Source organism: Vulpes vulpes, chromosome 10, assembly GCF_048418805.1.
Source record: "Vulpes vulpes isolate BD-2025 chromosome 10, VulVul3, whole genome shotgun sequence".
NCBI classification, from domain to species: Eukaryota; Metazoa; Chordata; class Mammalia; order Carnivora; family Canidae; genus Vulpes; species Vulpes vulpes.
The window spans coordinates 51,851,744-51,868,907 of NC_132789.1; the positions used below are offsets into that span (position 1 = coordinate 51,851,744).

Below are 17,164 nucleotides of genomic sequence, written 5' to 3' on the forward strand. Positions count from 1 at the left end.
ATCTTACACTCACATATGTGCACCATGGCCCTGAGATGTGCACGATCACATCACACTAGCTGGTGACTCAGGGTCGGTGGCCAGCCGAGAATGGGGACTCTGAAAAGAGGTTGGAAGATGCTGAAGGGGGGCAGTGGGTCTCATGAATGCAGCTATGGCCACTACTGGGCAAGGAATGGAAAGAGGCCAGGAGTGTCAGAGCCAGAGATGGGATCTGTGGAATCTGGGCCCGACTCCAGTCAATCCAGCTCTCCCCAGGGCCTCATCCCCATGACTGCCCTGGACCTTTGCTGTCAACTAAAGTGGGGGGTGAGGCTGGGGGGTCTGGAAGCCACTGTATGAGAAAGCTGTAAAGTCACATAATTCTGTCAAAACTGCTCATTGGTGACCACCCCCAGCCTGGGTGGGTTCAGAATGATTAAGTGGCCACATGCCATTTCCAGAATGGCATCACCTAACCATCCTGGGACCATTAACTGATTCAGCAAATCGGCATTAGCAGTTGTTACTTATCTCAGGACTGGGGGGTAGACATGGAGGAGACAGGGACTTAACCCAACCATAGGTGAAGCTCTAATGGGGAGATTCCAGACCATGAGATTGGCCAAATGTATCAGTTCTCCGTCGTTGCATAACAGAGGACTCCTAAACTTAGGTGGCTTAAAACAAACAATTTACAGGCACACCTCAGGGATATTTTGCAAGTTTAGTTCCAGACCACCACAATAGAACAAATATCTCAATGAAGCAAGTCAAACGAATTTTGGGTTTCCTGGTGCATATAAAAGTTATGTTTTTACTATATTGTAGTCTGTTAAGTGAGTAGTAGCATTATATCTAAAAAACAATGTACAGGGACACCTGGGCGGCTCAGTAGTTGAACATCTGCCTTTGGTTCAGGGCATGGGATCAAGTCCCGCATCTCAGGCTCCCTGAGGGGAGCCTGCTTCTCCCTCTGCCTATGTCTCTGCCTCTCTCTGTGTGATTATTTATAAATAAATAAAATCTTCTAAAAACATAAAAATAGGGCAGCCCCGGTGGCCCAGCGGTTTAGCGCCGCCTTCAGCCCGGGGTGTGATCCTGGAGACCTGGGATCAAGTCCCACATCGGGCTCCCTGCGTGGAGCCTGCTTCTCCCTCTGCCTGTGTCTCTGCCTCTCTCTCTCTCTCTCTCTCTCTCTCTCTCTATCTATCTATCTATCTGTCATGAATAAATAAATAAAATCTTTAAAAAATAAAAAACAATGTACATATCCTTATTAAAAATACTTTATTGCTAAAAAATGCCAGTGATCATCTGAGCTTTCAGCAGGTCACACTCACTGATCACAGACCACGCTAAGAAATATAATAATGACAAAAAGATTTGGAATCTTGTAAGAATTACCAAAGTGTGCCACAGACATGAAGTGAGCAAATGCTGTTGAAAAAAAATGGCATTGATAGACCTGCTTGATGCAGGGTTGCCACAATCCTTCAATTCATAAAAAGAACAGAGTATCGACAAACTGAAATAAAGCAAAGCTCAATAAAGCGAAGGACACCTATATTATATCACAGTTTCTGAGGGGCAGGAATCCAGGAGCAGCTTAGCTGGTTCTGGCCTGGGGATCTCTTTTGGGTGGCAGTTGTATTGGTTGGGCTACACCCTCTGAAGTCTTGACTGGGGCTGGAGGATCTCTTCCAAGAGGGCTTCTTGGCATGGCTGGCATTTGGTGCTGGCTGTCAGCTGCGGTGCCTCAGTTCTCCTCCATGCAGGCTCTTCAGCAAGGTAGCCTGGACTTCTTTCTTATTAAATGGTGGCTGGAATATGAGAGAGCGAGAGAGGTCAAAATAGAGGCTGTAATCTTTTATACCTAATCTCAAAAGTGACATCCCATCACTTCCGCTATGTTCTTGTCTTGGTAAGCAAGTCACTGAGTCCAACCCACACTCAAGGAGAGGACAGTGAACTTCCACCACTCAAAGGAAGAAGTATCAAAGAATCTGGGAACATTATTTCTTTTTTTAAAAAGATTTTATTTATTTATTCATGAGAAACACACACACACACACACACACAGAGAGAGAGAGAGAGAGAGAGAGAGAGAAGGGCAGAGACACAGGCAGAGGGAGAAGCAGGCTCCATGCAGGAAGCTCGGTGTGGGACTCGATCCCAGGACTCCAGGATCACACCCAGAACCAAAGGCAAACTCTCAACCGCTGGGCCACCCAGGCATCCCTGTGGACATATTTCTTAAACTACCACAACTAAGCAAGAGGATGCTTCCATTCTACCCAGGGTCTGCAAAATGGCAAGCATCTCTTGATGCTTCCAAACAAACCCCAGGAAAACCATGGAGCATCCCGAGGTGAGGAAGGCATGGCCAGGTGATGGTGGACACACAGAGGTAACCCTTGCTCAGGGCCACAGTATAACAGTATAATTGCACAGTAATTCCAAGCATGGCCATGGAGCCAGACTAGCTGTGTGACTGTGGGCAAGTCACCCAACCTCTGTGCCTCAGTGTTCTTATATGTAAAATGGGGGAAATAATAGCACTTACCTCCTAGGGTTGTCATAAGGGTTACATGAGTTCACAGCACAGTACCTGGTATGTTATAAATCCCACATGAGTTTCAGCTGATACCATCAGTTCCTACCTCTCATTGGCGGATCCCTCCCTGTGGACAATTTCTCACAAGGAATTTATCGAACATCTTTGATGTTCCTCAAGCTAAGCCCATATAGCCACCACCAGCGCTCCAGTGCCCCTGGGCCCCTCCCTGTCCTGATCCCCTCAGGCAGGCCTGGTGGAGGGCTAAGCAGACAGGCTGGGCTCCATGAGCTCCATTTGACCCTGCCAGCCCAGCTCTGCCTTTTGTGGCCTCTCTGGGAATGTTGTGCAATATGTTGGCCACAAACATTTTATGAGCAAGAAGACAGGAAGAAATTTTCTTCTATCGACCCGCGGTCAGGCCTGCTCCCTCCCCCTCCTCTTCCTAGGTCTCCTTGGTGATGAGGGGGACAAGGTGAAGCCTGCTCTCACCGAACAGAGAAGCAGCCCAGTCCCACTGGCCCTTGGCTCCACCTCCCCAGGGTGAGACATGAAGCAACTAGCGCCCCCACCTGCCCCTGGCCCTTGAGAGGTAGGCAGGCCTGGGTCCTGGACACAACCCAGCCCCTTGGGGCAGGTACCCTCTCCATGTGCACCTGGTCCAGGAGTCCTAAGATGGTTTGCCCAAACAAGAGAAAAGTAAAATTAAAAAAAAAAGTAAAAATTTTAGAGGAAGTTGTGCAAAAAGCTACACCTATTCAATATGAAGCTCTATCCTCTCCATTCTGATATGATGTCTTTTCAACTTTTTTGATGTTCCGATATCCTTTCTTTTATGAAATGAGACTGAGAACAGTTGGTAACTTTCCTTCAGGGACCTCATATGGCAAAATTAATGGCTGGCAACTTTATGCGGGACCCCGCATTTTAAAAATATCACTCTGTTCTGTGCAAGAGGCACAAAGCAGTGCAGAGGAACACCTGCTGACCCCTGACCTGGGCTCAGACACCAGGTAAAAGAGGGAGCTCACCTCATCTCTGCCTCAGGTCTGCCGGTAACTTGGAATGACCCAGGACAAGCCCCTTTCTCTCCCCAGCCCTGGCTGGTCTCCCCATCTGCTGTATGGCAGGTTAGACAGATGCCCTTTTTCAGTCTGTGGTCCTAGACTCACTCTGACCTTTACCCTGGGTACCCCCACCCCTCCTTGCCCTCCACCCCCTTCAGCTCTAGCCTGAGATGACCACAGGTGGATGCTGACATGCTGGCAGAGCTGATGAGGCCGGGGGGTCACCTCTAACTGGCCTGAATGTCCCCTTGCCAGGGTCCACTGGAGACAGTCTCTGAGCTGGGGGCAGAGATGGGAGGGGTCTTCGGCCTTTGGCCAGGGGAACCCTCCGTGATGCTCCAGGGGGGAAGGGAAGGATTTGTCTCAGGGGCTCAGTCTAGGCCGAGTTCTTGGGACCCCCTCCCCTCCCTGCCCCCCAGGCTTGGCTGGAGCACAAGGGGCCCCTTTGTGGGGCCTAATCTCAAAGTACTGCGGCTTTAGCGACCTTCAGGGATGAAAGCGCCAGGAGCTGGCGGCCGGGAGGTGGTGTGGGGGCAGCCCCACTAATCCCTGCGCTTTCGCCAAACAAAGCTGCCAGGAGGGGCTGGCTCCCAGGAGATGATCCAGGGAACCAATTCCTGGAGCCTAACCCGCTCTGACAGCCCGAAAAGGAAAGGCCTGCCACTGCCCCAGTGGCCCCATCTTGGCCATGGGGGGATGTGGGAGGCCTGGCCGGGGACCTTCGGCACTTCCTCCTGTCCACCTGGGGACTCCTCTCCCTCTCAGTGACAATGTGCTCCTCTATTTTTCTGTCCCAGCTCAGCTCCACTGGGTGGTCCCTCAGCCCCGAACACCTTACCCTCTTTTCAGGTCTTGGAACCCTGGTCCCTCAACACGTGGCTCCTTGACTTTAGCATCCAAGTCTCCCAGTATCCCATTTCTCAGCATCCCAGGCTCGAATCCTTTAGCTCCCAATCCCCTGTCCCCTAATACCTCCCGGACTCCCAATGTCTCCACCTCTCCTCCCCAGCCCCTAACTCCCCAGCCTCAGGGCCCTCTGGCTCTCTTCCTCCTGCTCTCTTCCCCCGAGACCCCCACTCCTGCCTCAGAGATCTCCCAGCCCTGCCCAACCCCCTGTCTGACCTGATGCCCCTGCCATTTCCCCGGTGTGCCTGGCTCTCTGCCCCATTCCACTCCATCTGACCAGTCCTCAGCTTGGCCATGGAGAAGACTGAAGAGGGAAGTGACTCTGACTCAACCTTGATGAACCCCTGCGCCTCCCACCAGACACCCCCTCCAGCCAAGATCACCCTGGGATCCTGGCGTCAGCCCAGGCTCACAGGTAAGCACATCGTTGTGGTGGCCAGAAGAAAGGGCAGGGGCCCTGCTGGCTGAGGGAGCGGCCCAGAGGACCAGCTTCCCTGGGGCAGGGGGTGTCAGCAGGGCCGGGCTCTCTGCTGCTCCATCTCTCCCCGAGGACTCCAAAATCTCCACCAGATCCAGGGAGAGCCAGGTGCCAGGTGGGATCACCTGGGGCCAGCAGAGACCACTGAAGAGCCAGGGTGACTTTGGGGCCCTCGCGGAGGGACAGGGCAAGGCAAGAGGGCTGCATTCCCAGGAGAGGGGTGGGGGCCTGGCCAGCCCGAAGCATTTTCCCACCATAGCCTCCGCCGCCTCCACTCCACTAATCTGATTACGATATTTACCAACCTCCCATGGCCTGCTTAGGGCGGAGGGGGTGTTACACCGAGGAGCTCAGTTCCAGTTCCCAGCATAATGGGAGGCCTAGAAAGGTGTCTCTGGGTCCTGAAATGACTGTGCCAGCCCACCCCTCCTGCCTGCCAGCTCGCAGGGCTGTCTAAAAGACCCCTCGCCATCAGGCTGAGCCCCCTTCAGGAAGTCTGCTCTGGCACCCCCTGTCTCTAGATGCCTGGGTCCTCTCCAAGCCATTTCTAGGCCCTTCATGCTGCCCCACCCAGAGCCATAATTATTATGATATTATTCAAGTCCTGAGGCTGGGCCTTCCCTCCTAAACTTATGTGGGCTTTTAGGTAGGGAGGACAAAGAGGATGGTGGTGCAGGTCCCAAGAGGCCTCTCCATGCAGCTGGAGTCAATGTCACTCACACTTGCTTTGACCCCACACCCAGATTCAGGCCGTTCTTGAAGGAGTGTGGGGGTGGGGGATGCACCACAGCACCTGGCAGAGGTTTCACTGAGCAAAGAACCTAAGGAACCTTGGTGTGCTTCTCTCTCTCTCTCTCTCTCTCTCTCTCTCTCTCTCTCTCTCTCCTCTCTCTCTCTCTCACACACACATACACCTGTGCACTCACATGCACACATTATATATTAAAATGTCACAGACACAGCCGCACTGCTACACAGGGATGGTCTACCCACCCAGCCCCTCCCTCGCTTCTGCACCGCTGAGCACCAGACAGGTCCGTTGGGGACACCGTGGGCCTGAGGTGCGCTTACTGCCTCCCCAGCTGATGTAGGGGTGAAGTCCAGGGAGGGAGGACACTGCCTGTAGATGAGAGGAAAGTGCTCCTAAGGGGGCTGGAGGGCAGGGAGATGGCCCTCTCCAAGGAATGCCAGCACCTCTTCCTCCTCCCTCTCCCCAGAGGTCTGAGGCCCCAAGTTCAATCCTTGCAGGATTTCAAATAGAGTAGTTATTCTAAGAAACAGTCAAGTTTCTTTAAAAAGCTAACAATACAAGGCCAACTTCAGACCAGGACAAAGCTGGCCCCTTTCTGAGGGTTCCCACCCACAGTGTACTCAACACTTAGGTCTTTGGATCATTCTAGCTCTGAGTGACTCCCGCGGTGGGTTCTGAGACTAGAGCAAGGATTGGGCGCCCCCTGCTGTCTGACCTCCAGAACTGCGCCCTCTCCCCAGGGCTCCCCAGCCAGGATCCTTTGGTAGCTGCCTGCCGGGCCCCAATCACCCAAGGCCTCTTCCTCTCACCTCCCACCTCTGGATGCCCTTGGTTGAGTCAAAAAAACGTGTCCTGCTTGGGCTCCCAATTTCCCACTGGCAGCCACCTGGAGAAGGCAATAGCCTGGCTATAGGAGCAGTTGTTAGGGAGATGGAGTTCCATAGGCTGAATCTTGGCTTTTGGGTCCCTAAGGGGCTGAGGGAGACTAACAGGAGAATGGCAAAGAGAGGAGGTGACTGACTGGGGAGGAGGGGAAGGGAGAGGAGTCTGAGGAGGGAGGAGAGAGGGGGGCAGATCAGAGGGGCACAGGTGAGAAGACAGGTGAGATGGGCACAGGTGATGAGAAAAGGAGAGCAATGTACAGGTGAGGACACAGGTGAGCTGGGGAAGAGCAAAGGGGGCAGGAAAGATGCAGAGTGAAAAGAGGCCACCAAGGGCTCATGAGCAGGAGTCAAGTGCCCCCTGCCGCCTGCCATCTGCTGGGCCACATCCAACCGTGTGTCCAGCCAGCCCTGTGACTGATGGCCAGGCCTCTGCTGGGGCACTGAGGGCAGGCACGCAGCAGAGGCAAACAGCCAGGATGTCTGTGGCCTCTGGACTGTGGGGCATGGCAGGGGCACTGGGCAGAACAGATTGAGCTCAGTGCTGTGGTCGGAAGCCCAGGCCTGGGGGGAGGGGAAGACCTGTGGTTGTGAGCCAGGACCTGGGCTCCTCTCCTTCCCACTCCTCCACCTCTGCTGGACCCAGGGATCCTTTTTCAGCTGGGTTCAGCCTCTCTCTCCCATTTCAAAGCCCAGAGGGAGCCCTGTCCAGCTGGGATAGAGGCAGGGGTGCTCAGGCTTCTAGTCTGCCAGGTACCCTTAGGGCAGAAAAGACCTCTTCGTGGTGCACCCCACACTGACAGCTAGGCCAAGGAAGTGAGAGGGCAAGTTCACTTTCTGCTCTTAGCCTCATCTTCCTCCACCTGCTTAGTGCTGTGTATGTGTGGGTGGAGGGGGTATTAGTTAGACCCTACTCTCAGATTGTCCAGTGCCAAATTCATGATTTCTGCCTCCCAAAGCATTTATCTGCCCAGCCACCTGAGAGAAGCCAGGTTCATTATTTCCCTTTGTCAGGAAGGGCCCTTGGAGGTGGAGATGCGGGGAGGAGGCTGGGTGAGCAAGTGTAACTCCCCCATGGTCACCTGGCAGACAAGCCAGGCTAGGACTTGGGTGTCCTGCACCCTCCCAGGGCTCTGCCCACTACCTCCCCTGCCTCTCAGGGGCCCAGGAACGGGTCCAGCCATCGGGCTCCCAGCCTCTTAGAACCTTCACACACACACGATACATAAAGGCCAGAAGATCTATGGCCATGGAGAGGGGTGAGAACCAGGTGAGCAGACTTGATACAGATCTTCTGTCCCCAAATCCCGTGAGGTTGTCTTGGTCGTGAGGTGACTGCTTCTTAGGGGACCTCAGGTACCAAGAAAAGCCAATCAGGATCCCAAATAAGGGAGCACTAAAGCAACAAGGGGGCTGGGGAGATGCTGAGCTTACCATGCCTGGGAGAGTTCAAGAAGATTCTGTAGAAGGAAGGCTGGATGGGATGCTTCTTGAGGCTCCCTCCAAACCCTGGGCCCTGGGACACTCCTAGGTTGAAAAGGAAAGATCATCCACCTTCAGACCAACTCTTCTCCTCCCCAGACACATGGTCTAAGACACTGTCTGAGTGGCCTCATTTCTCCAACTTCCCTTTCCCCACCCACAAGCTCCCAAGGGAGCCTGGTGTCCAGGCTTAAAGATGGCCCAGCCAAACCCCCAGCAGCCTCCCACCTCGCCCCCCCGCCCCCCAGGCTTCTTTGGTGCCTGGCTGAGCAGGGATGGGGACCCCAGGGGCTGGGAAGGGGGCTCATCAGCAGTGCTGCTAATAGACCATCCTCAGCCACATCCTATTACCGCGCAGCCCCTCCCCAGCCCCCCAGCCTGGCTGGCCTGCGCCGCTCCGCGGCCCCGGGGACCACGCATCAGATTGGAGTCAAGATTCCGAGAGTGTCATTTGCCGCCGCTGATGGTGCTGATAATAGGGACGGGATGGCAGGCGGAGAGCAGCGGCGCATAGGCCGAGTCTCTATTAAGGCTTCCCCCTCGCAGCCACAAACGGGAGAGTTCTAGGATGGGCTGGGTGGCTCGCCCCTGCCATTAGTGCTGCCAGTTCCTGGAGGGGGTAGGTAGCTTGGGCTGGGTAGTTCCCAGATCCGGATCCAAGGAGGCCAAGTCCCAGAAGGATGGGACCGTGGAGAAATGGAAAGCCGCAGCCCACCCCTTCTCTTCTCAGCCACCGAAACTGTGGGTTCCTAACCCATCTCACTGCCTGGGAGCCCTGAGCCCTGCTGGGAGCTTGGCCAGGGGGTGTTCTTGGAGCAGGACCTCACTGCCCCCCCCCCGCACCCCCCTCCCCCACCACGGCTGGGCTGTCATCACTTCTGTTGTCACCATTACCAATGCTGAGCTCCCTCCATCACCATCCTTCCCACGCCCCCAGCACTCACCCTTGCTATCCCCAAGTCTGCCGGGGTCTCCAGCCAGCAAGGAGTCAAGGGCATAGCTCTGGAGCTCCTCTAATTACCAGCTGTGTACCTTCCATCAGGTATTTCAACACTTCTGTGCCTAAAGGTGTTTTATCACCTTTTAAATGGGGTTATTAGCCACCTCATAGGGTTAAGAGGATTCAAGTTACTACATGCAAAGTGCTTCCAATAGCAGGGCACGTGGTCAGCACTCCATAAACTGCAGGGTTGTTTTTACCATCCGTGCCCTCACCATTATCAACATCACTGCCACCATCTCTGTCCTCATCATTACTGTCCCCCCTTCCTTAAGAGCAATGGCAGCTGTCACTGACATAGTACCCCGTGCCAGGTGCTGCTCTAAGTATTTTATTTTATTTTATTTTTAAGATTTTATTTATTTATTTGAGGGAGAGAGCAGAGCAAGAGAGAGCACATGAATGGGGAGAAGGGGTAAAGGAAGAGAGAGAAGCAGGGAGCCTATGGGGCTGGATCCCAGGACCCTGACCTGAGCCAAAGCCAGATGTTTAACCAACTGAACCACCCAGGTGTCCCTGCTCTAAGTATTTTACATGGTGTGTGTGTGTGTGTGTGTGTGTGTGTGTGTGTGTGTTTTGGGGGGGTAGTATTTTACATGTGAACTCATTTAGCCCTTGATGAAGTAGGGATTATTATTATCTCTATCTTATAGATAAGGAAACTGAGGCAGAGAAAAGGTAAATAACTTGCCTATAGTCACACAGCTAGCAAATGTCAGAACCAGAAGTCAAACGCAGGCCAAATTCTTAGCTTCTCTACCAAGCTATCTCCCACTGGGGTTTACTTCCTTGCCTACAGTACTGCCACCTTTTGGCCATCGCCATCACTTCCCTGTCACCTCCACAATTATCAACACCTCCTACTCTCTCCCCACCTCTATTAGCACATTACCACCACCGCCATCTCCATGGCTGTCTCACCTGCATGGTCATCGTCCCATGCCAGTCTCAACCCCTACTGGTTCCTCAGCATGGTTACTCACAGCCTACCCAGAACAGAGTCTTGCTTTTGCCCTCCCTAGGCCCTGTGCTCCGAGAGGTATGAATGTTCCCTGACATACAGATCTGTTAATATGGCCAGACCTGGAAAAGACAGACAGAGAAATTTAAATTGCTACAAAGCTATTCAGGTACCAGCCAGAATTTAAGGTCAGCTGGAGCCGGCAAGACGTGCTTTGCAAAGCTGACTTCTCAGTTTCCCCAGGAGGCCCAGTATGGTTTAAACACCCTTTTAGCATTCTGAGAGCCTCTAATGTGGAAAGACATCTTCTACCTCACAAATAGCTTGGCTGAGAGCAGATTTGTCAATACAGACACAATCCCCTCCATTTGGCATCTTAGAAGTCTGTCTTCTCAGCCTACTAGAAGGCTTGAGGGTGGAGACACAGACTCATTCCTCTCCTTGTCCCATTTCTTCTCCAGGACACCCCCCACCTCCATCCCTGACCCCAACACACATCAACACACAATGAAAACAATGGACAGATGAGCCTAGTGGAGCCTGGAAGCGGGTGGATCTTGCTGTCCGTGGTACTGAGACAGAGTCTTGCTCTTTAGGGATCCACAGGTTCCCCCCTTATTCTCTACAGGTAAGAACTAGTCTTCAGTTTTTTCATGACTTGCCACTCCCATCACTATCCGCAAAGCCCATTACCATTTGCAGAACCTGTTCCTATTCACCAGGCCCATTATTGTTTGCAGAGCCTAGCATTATCTGCAGAGCCTGAAATTGTATGCCAAACTCATCAATGTTTACAGAGCCCATTACCATCTGTAGAGCACATCCCCTCCCTGATGTCTGAGCCTATTGCTGTTACAGATCCCATTGTAATTTTCAGAGTGTCTTACTATTTTCAGAACCTAAGACTTCACAACGACCATCCCAACTTGCTGGGCCAAACCCCACATTTGGATCTCATTATGATTTACAGAGCCTGTCCCCACCTGTAGAGCAAGGATCAAGGCTGAGTACATAGAGGGTGCTCAAGTGGCTCTTATGACCCATCCTGTCCAAGCACTGAGACAGAGAAAGACAGAAAGAAAGTAGGGAAATGAACAACGAGAAAATCTGTATTCATTCAGAAGATCCTATGGGCCTATGCTTCTGTTGGGCTCTATAAGCAAATGGGGGAATCCAATAAAAATGACTTCCAGTTCTTGAATCAGGCTCTGTCAAGTGTATTAGTCATGATCTCACTTTATCTTCACCATAATCTGGAGAGATAGGCACTGCTCGTATCCCCACTGATGAGGAGAATGTCCCTGGCTGGGAGAAGTCAAATAACTTACCCGTTATCACGGAGTGTATTCATAGCAGGTCCAGAATTTGAACCTGGGTTTTGCTTGTTTGTTTTGTGTTTACTCCAAAAGCCATCTCTACTGATTCTCATGGCATAAAAGAGAAGCTGGAGCCTACAGAAAGATTGGCTACCTGTCTGAATAGAGACAAAGCCCTGCCCTTGAAATAGTCTAAAGTGGGAGGCTAAGCCTTTAAAACTTTCAGAGTATCTCTGACCTGACTCAGACTGAGTACAAGTGCAAACTCTGGAGGACAAAACTCCCCCAGAGGGAACACTGAGCATCCAGGACACCCTGTCTCCCAGCCTCAGAACAAGCCAGCTTTCCCTCTCCATTCAGCTCTTGAGCTACAGTGACCTTTGAACCTGACCATAAAGATCTCCTGGAGCCATATAGAGACTTATCCAGTGTGAAAGACAAGCCTGGAGACAGGGATAGAGAGACACAGACTGAGAAACACCAGGATTCAGAGACAGGAAAGCAGAGGCAAAGAGAGACAAGCAAGAGCCAGAGAGAGAGAGTTGCAGATACAGATAGAGATACAGAATCAGACAAAGACTCAAATACAGATTCACAGGCTCATGGAGAGATAGAGTCAGAAACAAGGAGCCCCTGCGAGATAGAAATAGAAACAGAGAGACCAAGAGCAGCAGAGGCAGGGGATAGGAGCTGGAGGCGCATGAGGTAGAAGAAGGCTCAGTGGCATCAGTTGGGAGGAGCACCTGTTCGGGCCCAACTCAGAGGCTCCACAGCACCTGGCGAAGGTGAGGGAGGCTCTTACTGAAGAGGCAAAAGATGTCCTCCCCAGGATGCTCTGGATGCAGGCTGCTGAAGAATCTGCTGTATACAACCCCAGTCCTGGGTAAGAATGGGCACACAGCCCAAACCCAGGGTTTAAGCTCGCCTCTGCCCCCCTTTACCCACGTTGGGGGTGACTCAAAAGATCGCCACCTTGAATTCGAGTGGCTTCTGGGCCTGGGATTTGGTAGACAAGTGCTTTCCCTGAGCTTGAACCCAGGGTGGTGCCTTAGTGGCTTGGTGGCTTTAGCTCTCGCCTTCATCACCAGCGATGCCGATCCACCTAGATAGGAGGGCATCTTCGTAAAACAGCATGCTTGCTGTGCACACCCGGCAGGCAGCCACCCCAGCACCCCCCTATATGGAAATCCTCTGATTCCCACTACCAAGTCTTGCCCCCCAGGCTAGATAATTGGATGACTTTCTTGAAAAGGCCCCTGCTGGGGTCCAGCTGTGGCAAAGGCACAAAGTAAACAGGAGATGCTTGGGGGCCTAGCACCCAGTAGGTGCGATCAATTATGGTGGTGGTGTGGGCAGAGACCACTTGCCCACCCATGCCCAGGCTGGAGAAGAGCCTGCTGGGCTTGGCCTCTTCACCTGGTCAGAGAAAGGGAAGGGGGGGGAGCAAGGAGGCCTCAGGCGGAGCTGGAGTCTCATTCTAATCTGTACTCCACTAGCCCCTGCCCCTAGCCTCAGATGGGCCATGGGCTTCTCTCTCCGGGAAGGTAATGGCTTCTGGCCTGAAACAACTGAGCCGCTAAGCCACTTCAGATTGGCTTCTCCTCTCCCCATCCACTCCTCAGACGTGTACTTGGGCTGGAAGGGGGTAGCTAGGCTCCCTTCCCCTCAGGGCAGGCTGCCCAGACTGGCTCCCATCCCCTCTGTGCTCTCCTAGGTGATAAGCCTGAGTGGGGGCGGGAGGAATTGTAGTGGTCCCCATGTGTCCCTTCTCCCCAGCCTCCCTCCTGTTTGGGGTTCAGGGGTGGGGATGGGGGTGGTATGTCAAGACACCATTGGCTGTTAGAGTCCTTCTGCAGTCTGCTCTTCTGAAAATAATAGTAGTAACACAGTGCTCACAGCTTGGGTACCTACTATCGACCAGCCACCCTGCTACATGCCTTACATTTTCTTTATATGTATCCTATGAGGAAGGTATTATTTTATCCCCATTTTAAAGTTGGGCCCTAGGCCTACAAAGGTTAAGTACCTTATCCAAGGATACACGTATATTAAGCGATGCAGCAGGATATGGATCAGGACAGGCTGGCGGGGAAGGAAGGCCCAGCCCAGCTGAGGACCACTGAGGTCCTCTGAGCCCACACCTGGAGGCCCCCTAGGTGTGTCCAGATGGGGAGGCTTTTTCCTATCCTCATTTTCTTTAGTCCTACAGGCAGGCCTCCCCCTTGTGTACTCCTGAGGTGGGATCCTACCTAGGAGGCCCATCCCTACAGCCTGGTTGCTGATTATTTCTGACCAAGCCCTCCCTGCAGCCGAGGAATCGGATCTGCCCCATAGGCAGCCAGAGGAATCCTTCTTGAGCATGAAATTGGGTCTGATTGCCACATGCACCCCCACCTGGGCACCTCAGCAGGGGTTTGGTGCCAGGCCTGCTGGCAGGTCCTGCCCAGTGGGTCAGAGATGCTCAGGAGATTTCTTCTTCAGGGTCTTCTAGCCTTTCCTCCAATGGGTTCAGGACCAGAAAGGCTAGATCAGGGAGGGAAGGCCAGTGAGGGACTCAGGCCCAGGGAGGGGAATATCCTCCTACCATCCCCAGTGGCCTGAAATACCAGAGCACATCTTCATCCTACCACAGAATCCCCTCTCCCTCGACTGAATGGGATCCAGGGGTCAGCCCAGATCTCCAGGTGGATCCCAGATTCTGAGGGCAAGGTTCTCCCCTCCCCGCCCGGCCACACACACATATGCTCTTCCCAATGATAACAATGGTGTGTGCGATGGGCACGGAGTCACACATGTGCCTACAGCACAGGGGTGGGGGCAGCAGCCAGTGTTCTGCTTGAAGACTCATTAGCTGATTGAGTCAGCCACAGGGTCACTCTATCACTGCCTAGGGCATGGAGTGCGATGCCCTCCATGCCATGGTGATTGCCCTCTGCCGCCTAGGCAGCAGTTGTGAGAACTGAGAAGGCAACTCCATTTAGTGTTTACTGTCTGTGCATGCAAAGGATTGGCCTCTCTCAGAAGCTCAGTGTGTGTGTGTGTGTGCGTGTGTGTGTGTGTTAAAGTGTATGTTCACGGTCATTTTGTGTGTGTGGGATGAGCACCTTCTGTGTCTACAGTTATTATGTGTGGCTGTGATATTGTGTGAGGGGTGTGAGGCTAGGAATACACAAACCAGTGACCATGAATACACACTGTCCAAAAGCAGACATAGTACCCCAGACATACACAAAGACTATGAACATCACAGAGCATCAAAGCACATATATTCCCTGGACACACACTGATCACACATATGGAACATTTTACAGATAAAAAGAGAGTGGGGCTTTCCTGACATCTTGCCTGTGGTTGGCTTGTAGCTGGGTTCTGTGCTTTTCCCAGATGGAGAAGGGGAAGCTACCACCCTCTCTGCAACCACCTCCCTGACTGCACCTCAAGGAAGCAGTAGGCCCAGAGGACCTGGCGAGGAAAGTCTTGGACGCCCAGCCTGCAGAGAGAATGCCAGCACCTCTGCCCCTCACTAGCCAGAGTAGTCAAGGGGAACCAGCCTATCTCCCAGCCCGTACCTCCCTCCCTCCTGCCCGCCTGCCCTGAGAAGGCCCCATTGCAAAAGCCCAAGAGTAAGTGCAGACTCAGGAGATATGGGCTCTCCTGGCAGGCTCACACTCAAGCACACACATATTCACAGACAGTAGCACGCACTTGTCTTTAGGGTCCTTCCGAGGGAAAGGGTGGGGGAGGTCCTGCGAGGCTGTGCACCTGGCCACATCTCTGCCCGGGCCACAGTGTCGCTGACGTCATAGTCCTGGGGGGGGGGGGGCTTCCACTAGGATCACAGGAGGCGCCGCATCTGAATGTAGGAATGTGTGTCTGTCTGAGCGGTAGAGGGTCCGCCTGTGTGTCTGTGAGGGTGACCGGGAGCCCGCGTGTTGCACGCCTGGGTGAGCGACGGCGGGCCTGGCTTACGTGTGGTGCTGGGCGTGGGCGCGTGGGCGCGTGGGCGCACCTGCCTCCGCGTGTTCTCCACTGTCCCGGGCGCTTGGGAGGGGGCGGCGGGGGCTGTGCGCCTCGGGTCCCCGCGGGCCGTGGTGCGCGACTCGGCGTGCGTGCGCGTGTACTGCGCCTGCAGAGGGGCGGCCGCGGTGCGTCCGAGCGGCGCACGCCCCGCCCCGGCCCCGCCCGGCCCCCCCGGGCCCGCCCCGGCCCCGCCCCGGCCCCGCCGACCCGCCTCCGCTCGCCCCGCTGGGAGCCGCGCGGCCGCCCGCCGGGGGAGGCCCGCCCCCTCCGCCCCCTCCGCCCCCTCCGCCCGAGTAAACTTTTCCCAAATCCCCGAGCGGCTTAGGGCGAAGCCGCCCCCGCGGCCTAATCCGCGCCCCCCGCGGATCTGCATAATCGGGTTAGCGGCCGCGCTCCCTCCCGCTCCCGCCGCCGCCGCCGCCGCCGCGCGCGATTCTCTCGCTGTCACTTAGGGAGGCTCAGCGCGATTTGCGGCCTAATCCCCCGGGATCGCTCGGCCGCCGCTCCCCGAGGGGCCGCCAGATTGTTCCCTTCATAATTGATTGACTCTATTTGCCGGATTGGGACTTCAAAGCGCCGGCGGCGCGGGGGCGCCTGGGAAGGAGCGGGGCCCGCGGCGGGTCGGCGGGTCCGCGGGTCGGCGGGTCGGCGGGTCGGCGGGTCGGCGGGCGCCCTCCACCCCCGCAGCCCGTCCTCGGGCCCGGGCGCCGGCTGGAGCGCGGGACCCGCCTGCGACCGCGGTGGCCACGACGCGGGCTACGCGGACGGCCGGACGGCGGGGGGCGCGCCGTGACCGCGCCCGCACCCCCACCCCCATCCATCCCCCACCCCATCCCCCAATCCATCCCCCACCCCCATCCCCCATCCATCCCCCCACCTCCCATCCCCTATCCCCCATCCATCCCCCACCTCCTATCCCCCACCCCATCCCCCATCCATCCCCCCACCTCCCATCCCCTATCCCCCATCCATCCCCCCACCTCCCATCCCCTATCCCCCATCCATCCCCCACCTCCTATCCCCCACCCCATCCCCCATCCATCCCCCCACCTCCCATCCCCTATCCCCCATCCATCCCCCACCTCCTATCCCCCACCCCATCCCCCATCCATCCCCCACCTCCTATCCCCCACCCCATCCCCCATCCATCCCCCATTCCCCCCCCCCCCCCACGAGGGCGAGGGCGGGCTCGGAGCGCTCCGGGAGCCCAGGCTCTAAGTCCCCCCAACCTCCGGGCCTGCACAGTAGCCACGTCCCCATTTCACAGGTGAGGAAGCAGCTTCAGAGGGCGCTCTTCCTTCTCCAAAGAGCTTCTGTGGGCAGCGCTGTTTTCGGCTCTGGGGATCCAGCGGGAGCCAGACAGACGCTGCCTCTGCCACCAAGTGGGGCTTTAGTGAAGGGGGCAGCGCACACGCAGGAAGCGAGCAGAGAACGACTTGAACAGAAAGCAAGGCGAAGTGATGGGATGGTGCCTGCGGAGCTAACCCAGGCTGGGTGCTCAGAGAAAGCTGCTTCTGAAGGAGCGGCCCTTTCCCCTGAAACCTGAAAGCTGTGAAATGAAGGCACCAGCTTGGGGCAGCGCTTGGGTCCCCCCCACACACACACACCGGAGCAGAGGGGAACACCCCCCCCACCCCCCACCCCGCGCAAGGGCGTGCCTTTGGCAGGTAGTAAAGCCCAGGGGAGCCCTCAGGGCTGCTGGACTCCAGCCTCGAGAGGCTGAATCCCATTTCCTTTTGCACCTGCCCAGCCTAGACGAAGCACCG

The 17,164-nt window shown here is 55.2% G+C and overlaps 1 long non-coding RNA gene across 2 annotated transcripts; it reads right to left on the reverse strand.

Moving 5' to 3' along the window:
• Window positions 1-1,250: 1,250 nt before the first annotated feature.
• LOC112914761 (uncharacterized) lies at window positions 1,251-16,850 on the reverse strand. Of its 2 annotated transcripts, none has more exons than XR_003233929.2 (3): window positions 16,628-16,850; window positions 8,054-8,146; window positions 1,251-1,802 (listed from the first exon to the last, which is right to left on the reverse strand). It is a non-coding gene; the product is annotated as an uncharacterized lncRNA (long non-coding RNA). The 2 variants fall into 2 exon arrangements; XR_003233930.2 differs by lacking the exon at window positions 16,628-16,850 and adding an exon at window positions 15,348-15,532.
• Window positions 16,851-17,164: the final 314 nt, after the last annotated feature.